We start from the raw sequence: 13,873 nt of genomic DNA, 5'->3' as shown, positions 1-13,873 counted from the left end.
CTGGATATTCACCCCAAAGATACAGATGCAGTGAAAAGCCAAGACACCTGCACCTCAGTGTTCACAGCAGCAATGTCCACAATAGCCAAACTGTGGAAGGAGCCTCGGTGTCCATTGAAAGATAAATGGATAAAGAAGATGTAGTCTATATACACAATGGAATATTACTCAGCCATCATAAATACCTACCATTTGCTTCTACGTGGATGAAACTGGAGGGTATTATGCTGAGTGAAGTAAGTCAATCGGAGAAGGACAAACATTACATGGTTTTACTTATATGGGAAATATAAAAAGAATGGTGAAAGGGATTATAGTGGAAAGGAGAGAAAATGAGTGGGAAAAATCAGAGAGGGTGACGGAACTCCTAAGTCTGGGAAATGAACAAAGGGTTATAGAAGGGGAGGTGGGCGGGGAGATGGGGTAACTAGGTGAGGGGCACTGAGGAGGGCACCTGACAGGATGAGCACTGGATGACATACCATAAATTGGCAAATCGAACTCCAATAAAAAATATACATACAAAACAAAACAAAACAAAATAAAAACAAACAAAAAAAGATTTTCAAATGGTCAAAAGATGCAAGTGAAAAGATGCTCAACATAATTTGCCATTGGAGAAATGCTAATCAAAACCACAAGACATCACACCCACTAGAATGACTATAAAAAAAAAAAAAAAAAAAAGACTGGCAAGTGGTTCTACCAAAGCCTGCAGGCCAGTGCCTGTCCTTGCCATAGCCCTATTCCCATGGCCCTACCATAAAACAATGGAAAAGACAATTCTTGGCAGGAAGCTGCCCCCAGGGTACTGCACAGAAAGCAGACTGAAACACATCTTCTCGTTAAAAAGGAGTACTCACTTGTCCTGGAGCTTCAGCCCTTGGGACAGGCTTCTGGTTTAGCACATACCTAGAGGCTATGGAAATGCTCTCAGAGAGTGTAGGCTGGGGGGATGTGCCTCACTATAGCTTGTCAGTACCACCCAGCAAGTGGCTCATACACTTGTCTCCAGACAAGAACCCCCAGTTTCTGCAAAAGTCACCAAGGGGACACCTCCAGATCACCTGGTCTGGAGGCCAGCAGGGTTTACAATAATGGTCTCATAGGTCTGTATATATTTGCATACCTTAAAAGCTGCTGCCTGAGGGCCCAACTTCCAATCACCCTGAAACTAGGTGCTGAGGGAGATCCCTCTCTCTGGAACACTCACAGGTCTTGGCACTTTCTTAACGACTGGGACCTATCAAGAATAAAGCAGGCAGCAAGGTTCAACAGTTAAGTTTCATCTCCTACACAAGACCACTCCTTCACGATTGACCGGTGGCTGTTTCATCTGATACACAAAAAGGAGCACAGAGAGTCAAGCACAGTGAGGAAACAGAGGAATGTGTTCTAAATGAAAGAACAAGATACAACTTCAGGAAAAAACCTTAATGAAACAGAAATAAGTAATTTACCTGAGAAAGAGTTCAAAGTAATGGTCATAAAGGTGCTCACCAGGCATGGGAGAAGAATGCATGAACACAATGAGAACTTCAACAAAGAGAAACTATAAGAACATACCAAATATGGTGCCTGGGTGGCTTAGGTTTGTTACACGTTTGCCTTTGGCTCAGGTTATGGTCCCAGTGTCCTGGGACCAAGCCCCACATAGGGCTCCCTGCTTAGCAGGGAGTCTGCTTCTCCCTCTCCTCTCCCCTTGTTCCTCCCTCTACTTATGCTCTCTCTCTCTCTCTCTCAAATACATAAATAAAATGTTTTTTAAAAAATTAAATTAAAGGGACATCTGGATGGCTCAGTGGTTGAGCGTTTGTCTGCCTTCGGCTCAGGGTGTGATCCTGGGATCTGGGATCAAGTCCCACATTGAGATCCCCACAGAGAGCCTGCTTCTCCCTCTGCCCGTGTCTCTGCCTCTCTCCATGTGTCTCTCATGAATAAATAAATAAATCTTTAAAAAATTAAATTAAAAAAAAGTACCAAACAGAAGTCACAGAGCAAAATACAATAACTGAACTGAAAATACACTAGAGGCATCCAACAGCAGACTGCACGCATGAAGCACAAGAAAGGATCAGTAATCTAGAAGTCAGGGCCATGCAATTTACGCTAATAGAGCAGCAAAAAGAAAATAGAGTTTGAAAAATTAAAGATCATCTAAGGAAACTATGACATAACATTGAGTGGAATAACATTCCCTTTATAGAGAGAGGTACGAGAAGGGGAAGAGAGAGAGAAAAGAGCAGAAAAATAATGTGAAGAAATAATGGCTGACTTCACATTTTTCTCAAATCCACATGAAAAAAGATGGAAAATAATAGATGTTGGTGAAGATGTGGATAAATTGGAACCCTCATTCATACATTGCTGGTGGGAATATAAAATGAGGCAGTCACCATGGAAAACATCCAGGCAGCTTCTCAGAAAGTTAAATGTGGACAGTTATCACATAACTCAGCAATTTTACTCCTAGGTATATACCCAAGGGAAATGAAAACATATGTCCACACAAACTATTGTACACAAATGTTCATAGCAGAATAACCCATAAGAGGCAAAAAGTAGAGACAACCCACATGTTCATCAAGTGATGAATGGGTAAGTAAAATGAAATGTTATTCAGCAATATAAAGGAATAAGAAACTGATATACACTGTAAAATGAATAAACCTTGAAAGTATGTCAAGTATAAGGGCCAATTACCAAAGACCATTTGTTGTCTATATCCAGAATGGGCAAACCCATCAGGAGAGAAGTAAATTGGTGGTTGTCCTGAGCTGAGAAGATTGGGGGTGGGGATGGGGAGTTACCATTTATAAGTGTGGAGTTTCTTTTGAGGGTAATGAAAATGGCCTAAAATTGATTGTGGGGATGGTTGTACAACTCCGAATAATATTAACCACCATTAAATTTCTTTTCCTGGACCAAGTCTCTTGGACATAGGCAGAAATAGCTTCTTGCTCCACTCAGCTTCCTAACCTGTGCTTTCCCAAACATTTTCTGATTATTCTATGGTTATTGCTTTACACTGCTGCACTCACCTGCTGGTGGAGACTTTTGTACTAAAGTCTGTGGAGCCCACCACGGGGAAATTCACCCCCCAGCTTTTCTAGAAGAATCTTGTGATATTCTTGTAAAGGATGAAAGGCAAATGTGGTTTTTTTTTAATTTTTTTTAATTTTTTTATTTATTTATGATAGTCACAGAGAGAGAGAGAGAGAGGCAGAGACACAGGCATAGGGAGAAGCAGGCTCCATGCACCGGGAGCCCGACGTGGGATTCGATCCCAGGTCTCCAGGATCGCGCCCTGGGCCAAAGGCAGGCGCTAAACCGCTGCGCCACCCAGGGTTCCCGGCAAATGTGTTTTATCAGACATAGTCTTTCAGGGGTTTTGTTTAAATCTGAAGAGTCCAGGAAGTAGGTGAACACAACTGTATTTTGGTGGCACAGCAGCTGCTCAGAATTTTGTCCAAGGCCTCAGAATTCTGCAGAATCTTAGATTTGGTTGTTGAGTGCTTGAACAATACACCAGGAAGGGAAAAGATAGTTTGAGGGAGAGACACATCTAGCAGTTTAACTTTTCATTCAGAGCCCTACTGAATTAAGCTCACATAAAAGGAACTTGATCAGGGGTTCCCAGGTGGCTCAGTGGTTTATCACCTGCCTTTGGCCTAGGGCGTGTTCCTGGAGTCCTGGGATCGAGTCCCACATCAGGCTCCCTGCATGGAGCCTGCTTCTTCCTCTGTCTCTCAAGAATAAATAAATAAGATCTTTTTTTTTTTTTTAAAAGGAACTTGATCACAAGAATAGTGCAAGCTAAGAATGCTATTTTCTTTTGATTTCAAAATAAAATAGAGCATTAGCTAGCCTCTCATCTTAGCTGCTCTTTAATCTCTTTTCAGAGATCAATTCTTTTATTACTGGGTTGCTGTTTTTTACCTACCACCTTTACAACTTTTTCCTGGAAGTCAGGATGCCTACTCCCCAAATTACGTACCACAGCAGCTGCTGCATTGGCAGGGTTTTCTGGAGGAGTGACCCTCTCTTTGTTTCATTGCATGGTCAATAGGAATGACATTTTTTTCATCGTGGGCTCTTCTGTGACACATGATCTCCCTGGAGCTTGAGCCCCACTGAGCTGTTCTTAGGAATTTGTTACAATTGGGGCACTGGCGTAGCTCAGTCAGTTAAGCATCGGACTTTGGCTCAGGTCCTGGTACTGAGCTCCACATCAGGCTCAGCAAGGAGTCTGCTTGTCCCTCTTTGTTCTTTCTCAATCTCCCTCAAATAAATACAATCTTAAAAAAAAAAAAGAAAAAAAAAGAAGAAGAATTTGCCACAACCACCACATGGTTTTAATTTTTCTTGTATGCTTATTCTTATTCTAGTAACTATTTGTGGGTTCCTTCTATTTGGCAGACAAGTGTCAGGCAGTGGAGACAGAACCCTAGGGAAGACAGACACAGACTCTGAGTTTTCTTACATACTGGAGAATTACAGACAAGGAAAGCAAGAGAAGGGGTGCCTGGGTGGCTCAGTGCATTAAGGGGCCAACTCTGAGCAGTCATGAGATGGAGCTCCTTGTCAGGCTCCGTGCTCAGTGTGGATTCTCTTGAGATTTTCTCCCATTCCCACTTCCCCTCCCCCAGCTCATGCACACTTGCTTGCTCTCTCAAATACTTCAATCAATCAATCAATCAATCAATCAATCTTTTTGGAAAAGAGGTTGATTAATTCAGAATTTTTTTTTTTAAATATTTTTTTTATTTATTTATGATAGGCACACAGTGAGAGAGAGAGAGAGAGAGGCAGAGACACAGGCAGAAGGAGAAGCAGGCTCCATGCACCGGGAGCCCGACGTGGGATTCGATCCCGGGTCTCCAGAATCGCGCCCTGGGCCAAAGGCAGGCGCCAAACCACTGCGCCACCCAGGGATCCCCTAATTCAGAATTTAAAAAGGAAAGAGAAGCAACAGAAACCATAGAGTGTAAGATGTGCCTTGACTGGGTCACTGTATATGCTATGGAAGTGTGAAATGAATACTTCCAAGACTAGTGGGTCATAAAAGCTTCCAGAGGGAAGTTTTTCAAGTTGAGATTCAAAGGAGAAATTGTTGGCTTTATTTTCTGTTCTTTTTCTTACGATACATTAGTTATTTTTTTAAAACCCACAAGTTTGCAATGTTTCCTGCCTAAAGATGCCCAAACCACCTCTGGATTCAATGTGAAGGCATGTAAGGACGCTGGCTCTCAGGAATGCAGGTGATAGCACATTAAGTTCACAGGACAGAAGAAAGCTGACAGTCCTAATGGAAAGGACTGCTCTATTCTGCCTCCTGTGATAGGCATGAAAATAAACACACTGATATAAGCTTCCTGGGGCAGAGCCAGGGAAGGAAGGTGAGTCTCAAGGCCTCCAACCATTCCTCCAAGACAGTATTAACCAATTACAACTTCATTCTACTTGCTCAAACACTAGACTGAATTATGATGCCTGAAATACTTTTTTAAGATTTATTTATTTAGTATAGTGGGAGGAGGCAGAGGGTGAGGGAAAGAGAATCTCAAGCCCATTCCACAGAGTATAGAGCCTGATCTGGGGCTCGATCTCACAACCTGGGCTGAAATCAACAGTCACTTAACCGATTTATACCAACCCAGGTGCCCCTGCCCGAAATCTTAATATGCATAGTTTCCTCAACAAAGGTAAATCAGTGCAGTTTAAAAATAGTGCCTAACTTCCTCATAAGCAATTGTTCACTTAAAACAATTAACCAGTCTGAAAGGCCCACTGCCTCTGATCTTTCTTCTTGCCTGAATAAATTCTTTATAAGAATTAAAAACAGATATTTGCAGAACACTTTCCAGTCCAATTAAACAGGGAACTGACAGCTTCATTTGTGTAACGTGAACTTCAGATTAAAGATCACTCCAAAGTTGCAAAGTTCACACGGCTTTGCATGACGTGCTTGCCTTCTTGGGATGTATTCATGCCAATTAGTTGAAATCAACCATTGTTAATTAGAAGTGAGAGGTATGTGCAGAATTCTGGGATTCTGGATGTCTGACAGATAGACAACACCCACATACATAGACTCACTTGGCATTTAAACCCTGGCTCTCTGTTGGGGATTTACCCCAAAGATACAGATGCAATGAAACACTGGGACACCTGCACCCCGATGTTTATAGCAGCAATGTCCACAATAGGCAAACTGTGGAAGGAGCCTTGGTGTCCATCGAAAGATGAATGGATAAAGAAGGTGTGGTTTATGTATACAATGAAACATTACTCAGCCATTAGAAATGACAAATACCCACCATTTGCTTCAACGTGGATGGAGCTGGAGGGTATTATGCTGAGTGAAGTAAGTCAATGGGAGAAGGGCAAACATTATATGTTCTCATTTATTTGGGGAATATAAATAATAGTGAAAGGGAATATAAGGGAAGGGAGAAGAAATGTGTGGGAAATATCAGAAAGGGAGACAGAACATAAAGACTCCTAACTCTGGGAAACGAACTAGGGGGTGGTGGAAGGGGAAAAGGGTGGGGGGTGGGGGTGAATGGGTGACGGGCACTGAGGGGGGCACTTGACAGGATGAGCACTGGGTGTTATTCTGTATGTTGGCAAATTGAACACCAATAAAAAATAAATTTATTATAAAAAATAAATAAACCCTGGCTCTGCCAATAATGGGTGTGACTAGGGAACAGTTCTCTTCCTTTAAACGCTTCATTTCCTCGTTTGTACAACACACATGAAGTCAATAGGTGTGAAGTGCTTGGCAGAATGGCTGGCACAGAAGGAGGACTCAATAAATGGTGAATATCATTCCACTCGATCAAAAGGTGGGAGCCACAGGGCTGGAGACTAATCAGATATGGGGAAAGAGAGAAAGAGGAACAAGGCAGAGGACCTCTGATTTATCACAGAGTGGCATGACTAGAAGGACGACTGGCAATGATGTGGAGAGCAGTTGAAACATGAGTCAACAGGAGAAGATTTGAAGAAAGGGAGGACAATTTTCCATTTGGGGCACAATGAATATGAAATGTCACTAAGTCACCGAGATCGAAAAGAGTGAGGGCAGTGATAAAAGCAGGGTGAGAGCTGCTTTTATTTTTTTAAATAATAAATTTATTTTTTATTGGTGTTCAATTTGCCAACATACAGAATAACACCCAAGCTCATCCCATCAAGTGCACCCCTCAGTGCCCGCCACTCAGTCACCCCCACGCCCCGCCCTCCTCCCATTCCATCACCCCTAGTTCGTTACCCAGAGTTGGAGGTCTTCCATGTTCTGTCTCCCTTTCTGATATTTCCCACCCATTTCTTCTCCTTTCCCTTCTATTCCCTTTCACTATTATTTATATTCCCCAAATGAATGAGAACATACAATGTTTGTCCTTCTCCGATTGACTTACTTCACTCAACATAATACCCTCCAGTTCCATCCACATCGAAGCAAATGGTGGGTATTTATCGTTTCTAATGGCTGAGTAACATCCCATTGTATACATAAACCACATCTTCTTTATCCATTCATCTTTCGATGGACACCGAGGCTCCTTCCACAGTTTGCCTATTGTGGACATTGCTGCTATAAACATCGGGTGGAGGTGTCCCAGTGTTTCATTGCATCTGTATCTTTGGGATAAATCCCCAACAGTGCAAGTGCTGGGTCGTAGGGCAGGTCTATTTTTAACTCGTTGAGGAACCTCCACACAGTTTTCCAGAGTGGCTGCACCAGTTCACATTCCCACCAACAGTGTAAGAGGGTTCCCTTTTCTCCGCATCCTCTCCAACATTTGTGGTTTCCTGCCTTGTTAATTTTCCCCATTCTCACTGGAGTGAGGTGGTATCTCATTGTGGTTTTGATTTGTATTTCCCTGATGGCAAGTGATGCGGAGCATTTTCTCATGTGCGTGTTGGCCATGTCTATGTCTTCCTCTGTGAGATTTCTCTTCATGTCTTTTGCCCATTTCATGGTTGTATTGTTTGTTTCTTTGCTGTTGAGTTTAATAAGTTCTTTATAGATCTTGGAAACTAGCCCTTTATCTGATACGTCATTTGCAAATATCTTCTCCCATTCTGTAGGTTGTCTTTTAGTTTTGTTGACTGTGTCCTTTGCTGTGCAAAAGCTTCTTATCTTGATGAAGTCCCAATAGTTCATTTTTGCTTTTGTTTCTTTTGCCTTCGTGGATGTATCTTGCAAGAAGTTACTGTGGCCGAGTTCAAAAAGGGTGTTGTCTGTGTTCTCCTCTAGGATTTTGATGGAATCTTGTCTCACATTTAGATATTTCATTCATTTTGAGTTTATCTTTGTGTATGGTGAAAGAGAGTGGTCCAGTTTCATTCTTCTGCGTGTGGATGTCCAATTTTCCCAGCACCATTTATTGAAGAGACTGTCTTTCTTCCAATGGATAGTCTTTCCTCCTTTATCGAATATTAGTTGACCATAAAGTTGAGGGTCCACTTCTGGGTTCTCTATTATGTTCCATTGATCTATGTGTCTGTTTTTGTCCTGTTTTGATGACCACAGCTTTGTAGTACAACCTGAAATCTGGCATTGTGATGCCCCCAGCTATGGTTTTCTTTTTTAAAATTCCCCTGGCTATTCGGGGTCTTTTCTGATCCACACAAATCTTAAAGTAATTTGTTCCATTTCTGAAGAAAGTCCATGGTATTTTGATAGGGATTGCATTAAACGTGTAGATTGCCCTGGGTAACATTGACATTCTTACAATATTAATTCTGCCAATCCATGAGCATGGAATATTTTTCCATCTCTTTGTGTCTTCCTCAATTTCTTTCAGAAGTGTTTTATAGGTTTTAGGATATAGATCCTTTACCTCTTTGGTTAGGTTTACTCCTAGGTATCTTATGCTTTTGGGTGCAATTGTAAATGGGATTGACTCCTTAATTTCTCTTTCTTCCATCTCATTGTTAGTGTATAGAAATGCCATTGATTTCTGGGCATTGATTTTGTATCCTGCCACACTGCCAAATTGCTGTATGAGTTCTAGCAATCTTGGGGTGGAGGCTTTTGGGTTTTCTAGGTAGAGTATCATGTCATCGGCGAAGAGGGAGAGTTTGACTTCTTCTTTGCCAATTTGAATGCCTTTAATGTCTTTTTGTTGTCTGATTGCTGAGGCTAGGACTTCCAGTACTATGTTGAATAGCAGTGGTGAGAGTGGACATCCCTGTCTTGTTCCTGATCTTAGGGGAAAGGCTCCCAGTGCTTCCCCATTGAGAATGATATTTGCTGTGGGCTTTTCGTAGATGGCTTTTAAGATGTTGAGGAATGTTCCCTCTGTCCCTACGCTCTGAAGAGTTTTGATCGGGAATGGATGCTGTATTTTGTCAAATGCTTTCTCTGCATCAATTGAGAGGATCATATGGTTCTTGGTTTTTCTCTTGCTGATATGATGAATCACATTGATTGTTTTACGAGTGTTGAACTAGCCTTGTGTCCCGGGGATAAATCCTACTTGGTCATGGTGAATAATTTTCTTAATGTACTATTGGATCCTATTGGCTAGTATCTTGTTGAGAATTTTTGCATCCATGTTCATCAGGGATATTGGTCTGTAATTCTCCTTTTTGGTGGGGTCTTTGTCTGGTTTTGGAATTAAGGTGATGCTGGCCTCATAGAACGAATTTGGAAGTACTCCATCTCTTTCTAACTTTCCAAACAGCTTTAGTAGAATAGGTATGGTTTCTTCCTTAAACGTTTGATAGAATTCCCCAGGGAAGCCATCTGGTCCTGGACTTTTTTGTCTTGGGAGGTTTTTGATGACTGCTTCAATTTTCTCCCTTGTTATTGGCCTGTTCAGGTTTTCTATTTCTTCCTGTTCCAGTTTTGGTAGTTTGTGGCTTTCCAGGAATGCGTCCATTTCTTCTAGATTGCCTAATTTATTGGCGTAGAGCTGTTCATAATATGTTTTTAAAATCGTTTGTATTTCCTTGGTGTTGGTAGTGATCTCTCCTTTCTCATTCATGATTTTATTAATTTGTGTCTTCTCTCTCTTCTTTTTAATAAGGCTGGCTAATGGTTTATCTATCTTATTAATTCTTTCAAAGTACCAACTCCTGGTTTTGTTGATCTGTTCCACAGTTCTTCTGGTCTCGATTTCGTTGAGTTCTGCTCGAATCTTAATTAACTCTCTTCTTCTGTTGGGTGTAGGCTCTATTTGCTGTTTTTTCTCTAGCTCCTTTCTGTGTAAGGTTAGCTTTTGTATTTGAGTTCTTTCCAGTTTTTGAATGGATGCTTGTATTGCAATGTATTTCCCCCTTAGGACTGCTTTTGCTGCATCCCAAAGATTTTGAACGGTTGTATCTTCATTCTCACTAGTTTCCATGAATCCTTTTAATTCTTCCTTAATTTCCTGGTTGACCCTTTCATCTTTTAGCAGGATGGTCCTTAACCTCCACGTGTTTGAGGTCCTTCCAAACTTCTTGTTGTGATTGAGTTCTAATTTCAAGGCATTATGGTCTGAGAATATGCAGGGGACGATCCCAATCTTTTGGTATCGGTTCAGACCCGATTTGTGACCCCGTATGTGGTCTATTCTGGAGAAAGTTCCATGTGCACTTGAGAAGAATGTGTTCAGTTGAGTTTGCATGTAAAGTTCTGTAGATATCTGTGAAATCCATCTGGTCCAGTGTATCATTTAAAGCTCTTGTTTCTTTGGAGATCTTGTGCTTAGAAGACCTATTGAGTATAGAAAGAGCTAGATTGAAGTCACCAAGTATAAGTGTATTATTATCTAAGTATTTCTTCACTTTGGTTATTAATTGGTTTAAATATTTGGCAGCTCCCACATTCGGGACATATATATTGAGGATTGTTAAGTACTCTTGTTGGATAGATCCTTTAAGTATGATATAGTGTCCCTCTTCATCTCTCACTACAGTCTTCGGGGTAAATTTTAGTTTATCTGATATAAGGATGGCTACCCCTGCTTTCTTTTGAGGACCATTTGAATGGTAAATGGTTCTCCAACCTTTTATTTTCAGGCTGTAGGTGTCCTTCTGTCTAAAATTAGTCTCTTGTAGACAGTAAATAGATGGGTCTTGAGGTTTTCCTTCTAGTCATTTTGCTCAGTGCAGAGTGGCCAAAAACAAGTTTTATTGGGAAAAGGAGAAAAAGAGTGGAGAGAAAGAAGGAAAGAAAGAGGAAAAGAAAAAAGAAAAAAGGAAGAAAAAAAAAGAGAAGAAAAAGAGGAAGAAAAAGAAAGAAAGGAAGAAAAAGGGGTGGGGGAAGCAAACAGAAATCAAAAAGCAAAAAATAAAAAGAAAAAAAGAAAAAACAAACAAAAAAATAAAACACGGTGGAGTATCTTCTGATTCTGTTTACTTTAAGTCCCTTGACTTCCCCTGGAACTGGTCCGTCTAGCTGGTGTCTTGGGGAGGTGCCTGTTGTGCTGATTTTCAGGTGTTGGCACTTGGGGGAGCTGCTCTGCCCCCTGCCTGGTGCAGGGCTCAGTGGGGGTTGTTTACCCCGTGAGGCCCCAGGAGGAACAGCCCCAGTGGCGGGGCCAGCTCTGCAGCCCTGGAGTCAGCCTCCGCAGTAACTACTGAGCTCTCCGTCCGCAGGGCCTGGAGGCTCCGGGGCGGGGCTGCTGATTTGCTCAGCTCGGGGCAGGAGAGTCCTCGCTGTCCTGGGCCCTCCCGGCCTCTGCCTGTCCCGGGGGAGGCCGGATCCTGGGCTGTGTCCCGGCGCCCTGTGCTCCGGGGCCTGCACTGTTGGATTCGCCCTCCCGGTGGCGCAGCCCCCTCTGCGCAGAGCCGCAGCCCGAGACCCTCCGAGCTGCTCCGGTCCCGCCGTCCGAGCTGCAGCCCTTAGGGAGCTCGGTGCACTCTCCCGGGGCGCAGGTGTCTGTTAGTGTCCCAGGGAGCCCGAGGGCATCCCCGCCCTCCTGGGTCCTGCTCCAACTCCCTGCGAGCCCCTTTCCGCCCGCCCGGGAAGGTTGGTGCAGCTCCTGCTTCTCCGGGACGGGGCTCTCCTGTCCTGGGGACACTCGCCCCGGCCTCAGCCCGGCTCCTCGTGGGGCCCCTCCCCCTTGGAGGCCTTTTGTTTCTTTATTTCTTTTTCCCCGTCTTCCTACCTTGATAGAAGCGCGAACTCTTCTCACTGTAGCATTCCAGCTGGTCTCTCTTTAAACCTCAGGCCAAATTCGTAGATTTTCAGGATGATTTGAAGGTTATCTAGGTAATTTTGTGGATAGGTGACTTGGGGACCCTACTCTTCGGCCATCTTCCCCCCCTCTGATAAATGTAATTTAAAAAGGCCTAAATTTGAAAGAACTAAAGAAATATCCAGTGACTGTAAAATAGTGACATAGAATAATTACATATGATTCCTTTAGCTAAAATGAATACTGAGTGAAAAGTTACATCTCACAAAGGCCAGCACTCCGGGTTGGAAGGGCATCCCCACCACACAGGACACAGGGGGGTCCTTTGTGCTTTTGCTGGATAGCAGATCCATTGTTCCCCAGTCTTCCCAGAGCTGGGGATTTCTTCAGGTGGAGACCATAGGTGGGAGCATTATTGTCTCTTTAGGTTGGACTTTTCAAATTCTGCTTAGTGATACTGGGAGTTGAGGCGCTACTGCACTGGATGTGGGACTGGCCGGTAGCAGTCAAGATGAAGACACATTCAATCTGGGCCTTTCCTGACAGAGATGTGGCTCAAACACTCAATTGCTGGCTAGTCATGCCCAATCCACTTGGGCTTACACAGTTCTCTTCCAAACTTTTTGCTCTGTTGTAGCAATATACCCTGGACATCTTGGCATACGCCAAGGAATATATGTTATAATTTTATTTTCTGAGTTAAAAAGGTTCCCATATTAATAAGCTTACTTAATAAATAAAAACTGTATTTGTACCATAAATGGCTTTTTAAAAAAGCATGTGTAAGTTTTAGATGGGATAAAACAAACAAATTTGAGTCCATTATGCTGTTTTAAGTCAAACTCCTCATTCTGAAGCAGCAGCTGTTCTTACTAATTAGGATCACATTGATGGGTGGATAGTACTAAGACTTTTGCCTTGATGTCATTTTTTCTGGGTTGGCCAATGACAGCTTCTCTCTTCTGATGTCTGGGTGCTATAGTCAGCAAAAGACATGCGTGGGCTTCTGGGCAGGTCACAGAACTGGTTCACTTCCATACTCCAGAGAGTCATTTGGCAGAAAACTTGGCCAGTGTGCATAGACACTTTTAAGTGACTTCCATGGGTGTGGAGACATCTTTGCAAAGCCTCTTTTTTCCTTCTCTTTCAGAACAAATGTCTGAGCTGTCAAAAATCCAGTACTTTTACACAGTTCTAAGTACTATGTTTGGTGCGCGTTAGGTCTGAAGATGGGGAGCCCTGTGATGGCTGAGCCTGCACTTGATGCCGGCAGTCTCTTTGTGTGACTCTTTCAATATCTTGGCAAAGACACCTGTCCTCTACTCTCCAGAACATTAGAGACTGCCTACATGACAGCGGAAATATTATTTAATGATATTAAATCAGTTTCTACACAGGCTGCAAAAACTGCACACCTTTTTCAAAAAAGAGAAATATTTTCACAATCTCATAGTTTTCCTTGATCACAAAAGCTCAGTTTGCACAGCAGGATTTTATTCTCAAAGGATGAATATTTCAAATACAATACGTCCCTCTATGGAGAAAACAACTCTAATGGTCTATACGGATGGTCTAGTGAGATCATTACTAAGAAGTATTGTTGATTAACAAACAGAGTGAAGAGAAAAGACACATGAAATGAGGTGTGGTTTGGGTAAGCAGTCAAACTTAACAAATATTTAGGGCCAGAACAGACTGAGTAATTAAAAAAAAAAAAAAAAAGGATGGGA

This window comes from Nyctereutes procyonoides, unplaced genomic scaffold (genome assembly GCF_905146905.1).
Source record: "Nyctereutes procyonoides isolate TBG_1078 unplaced genomic scaffold, NYPRO_anot_genome, whole genome shotgun sequence".
NCBI classification, from domain to species: Eukaryota; Metazoa; Chordata; class Mammalia; order Carnivora; family Canidae; genus Nyctereutes; species Nyctereutes procyonoides.
The sequence above is the reverse complement of the archived record's forward strand: the minus strand, read 5'-3'. Positions refer to the sequence as shown.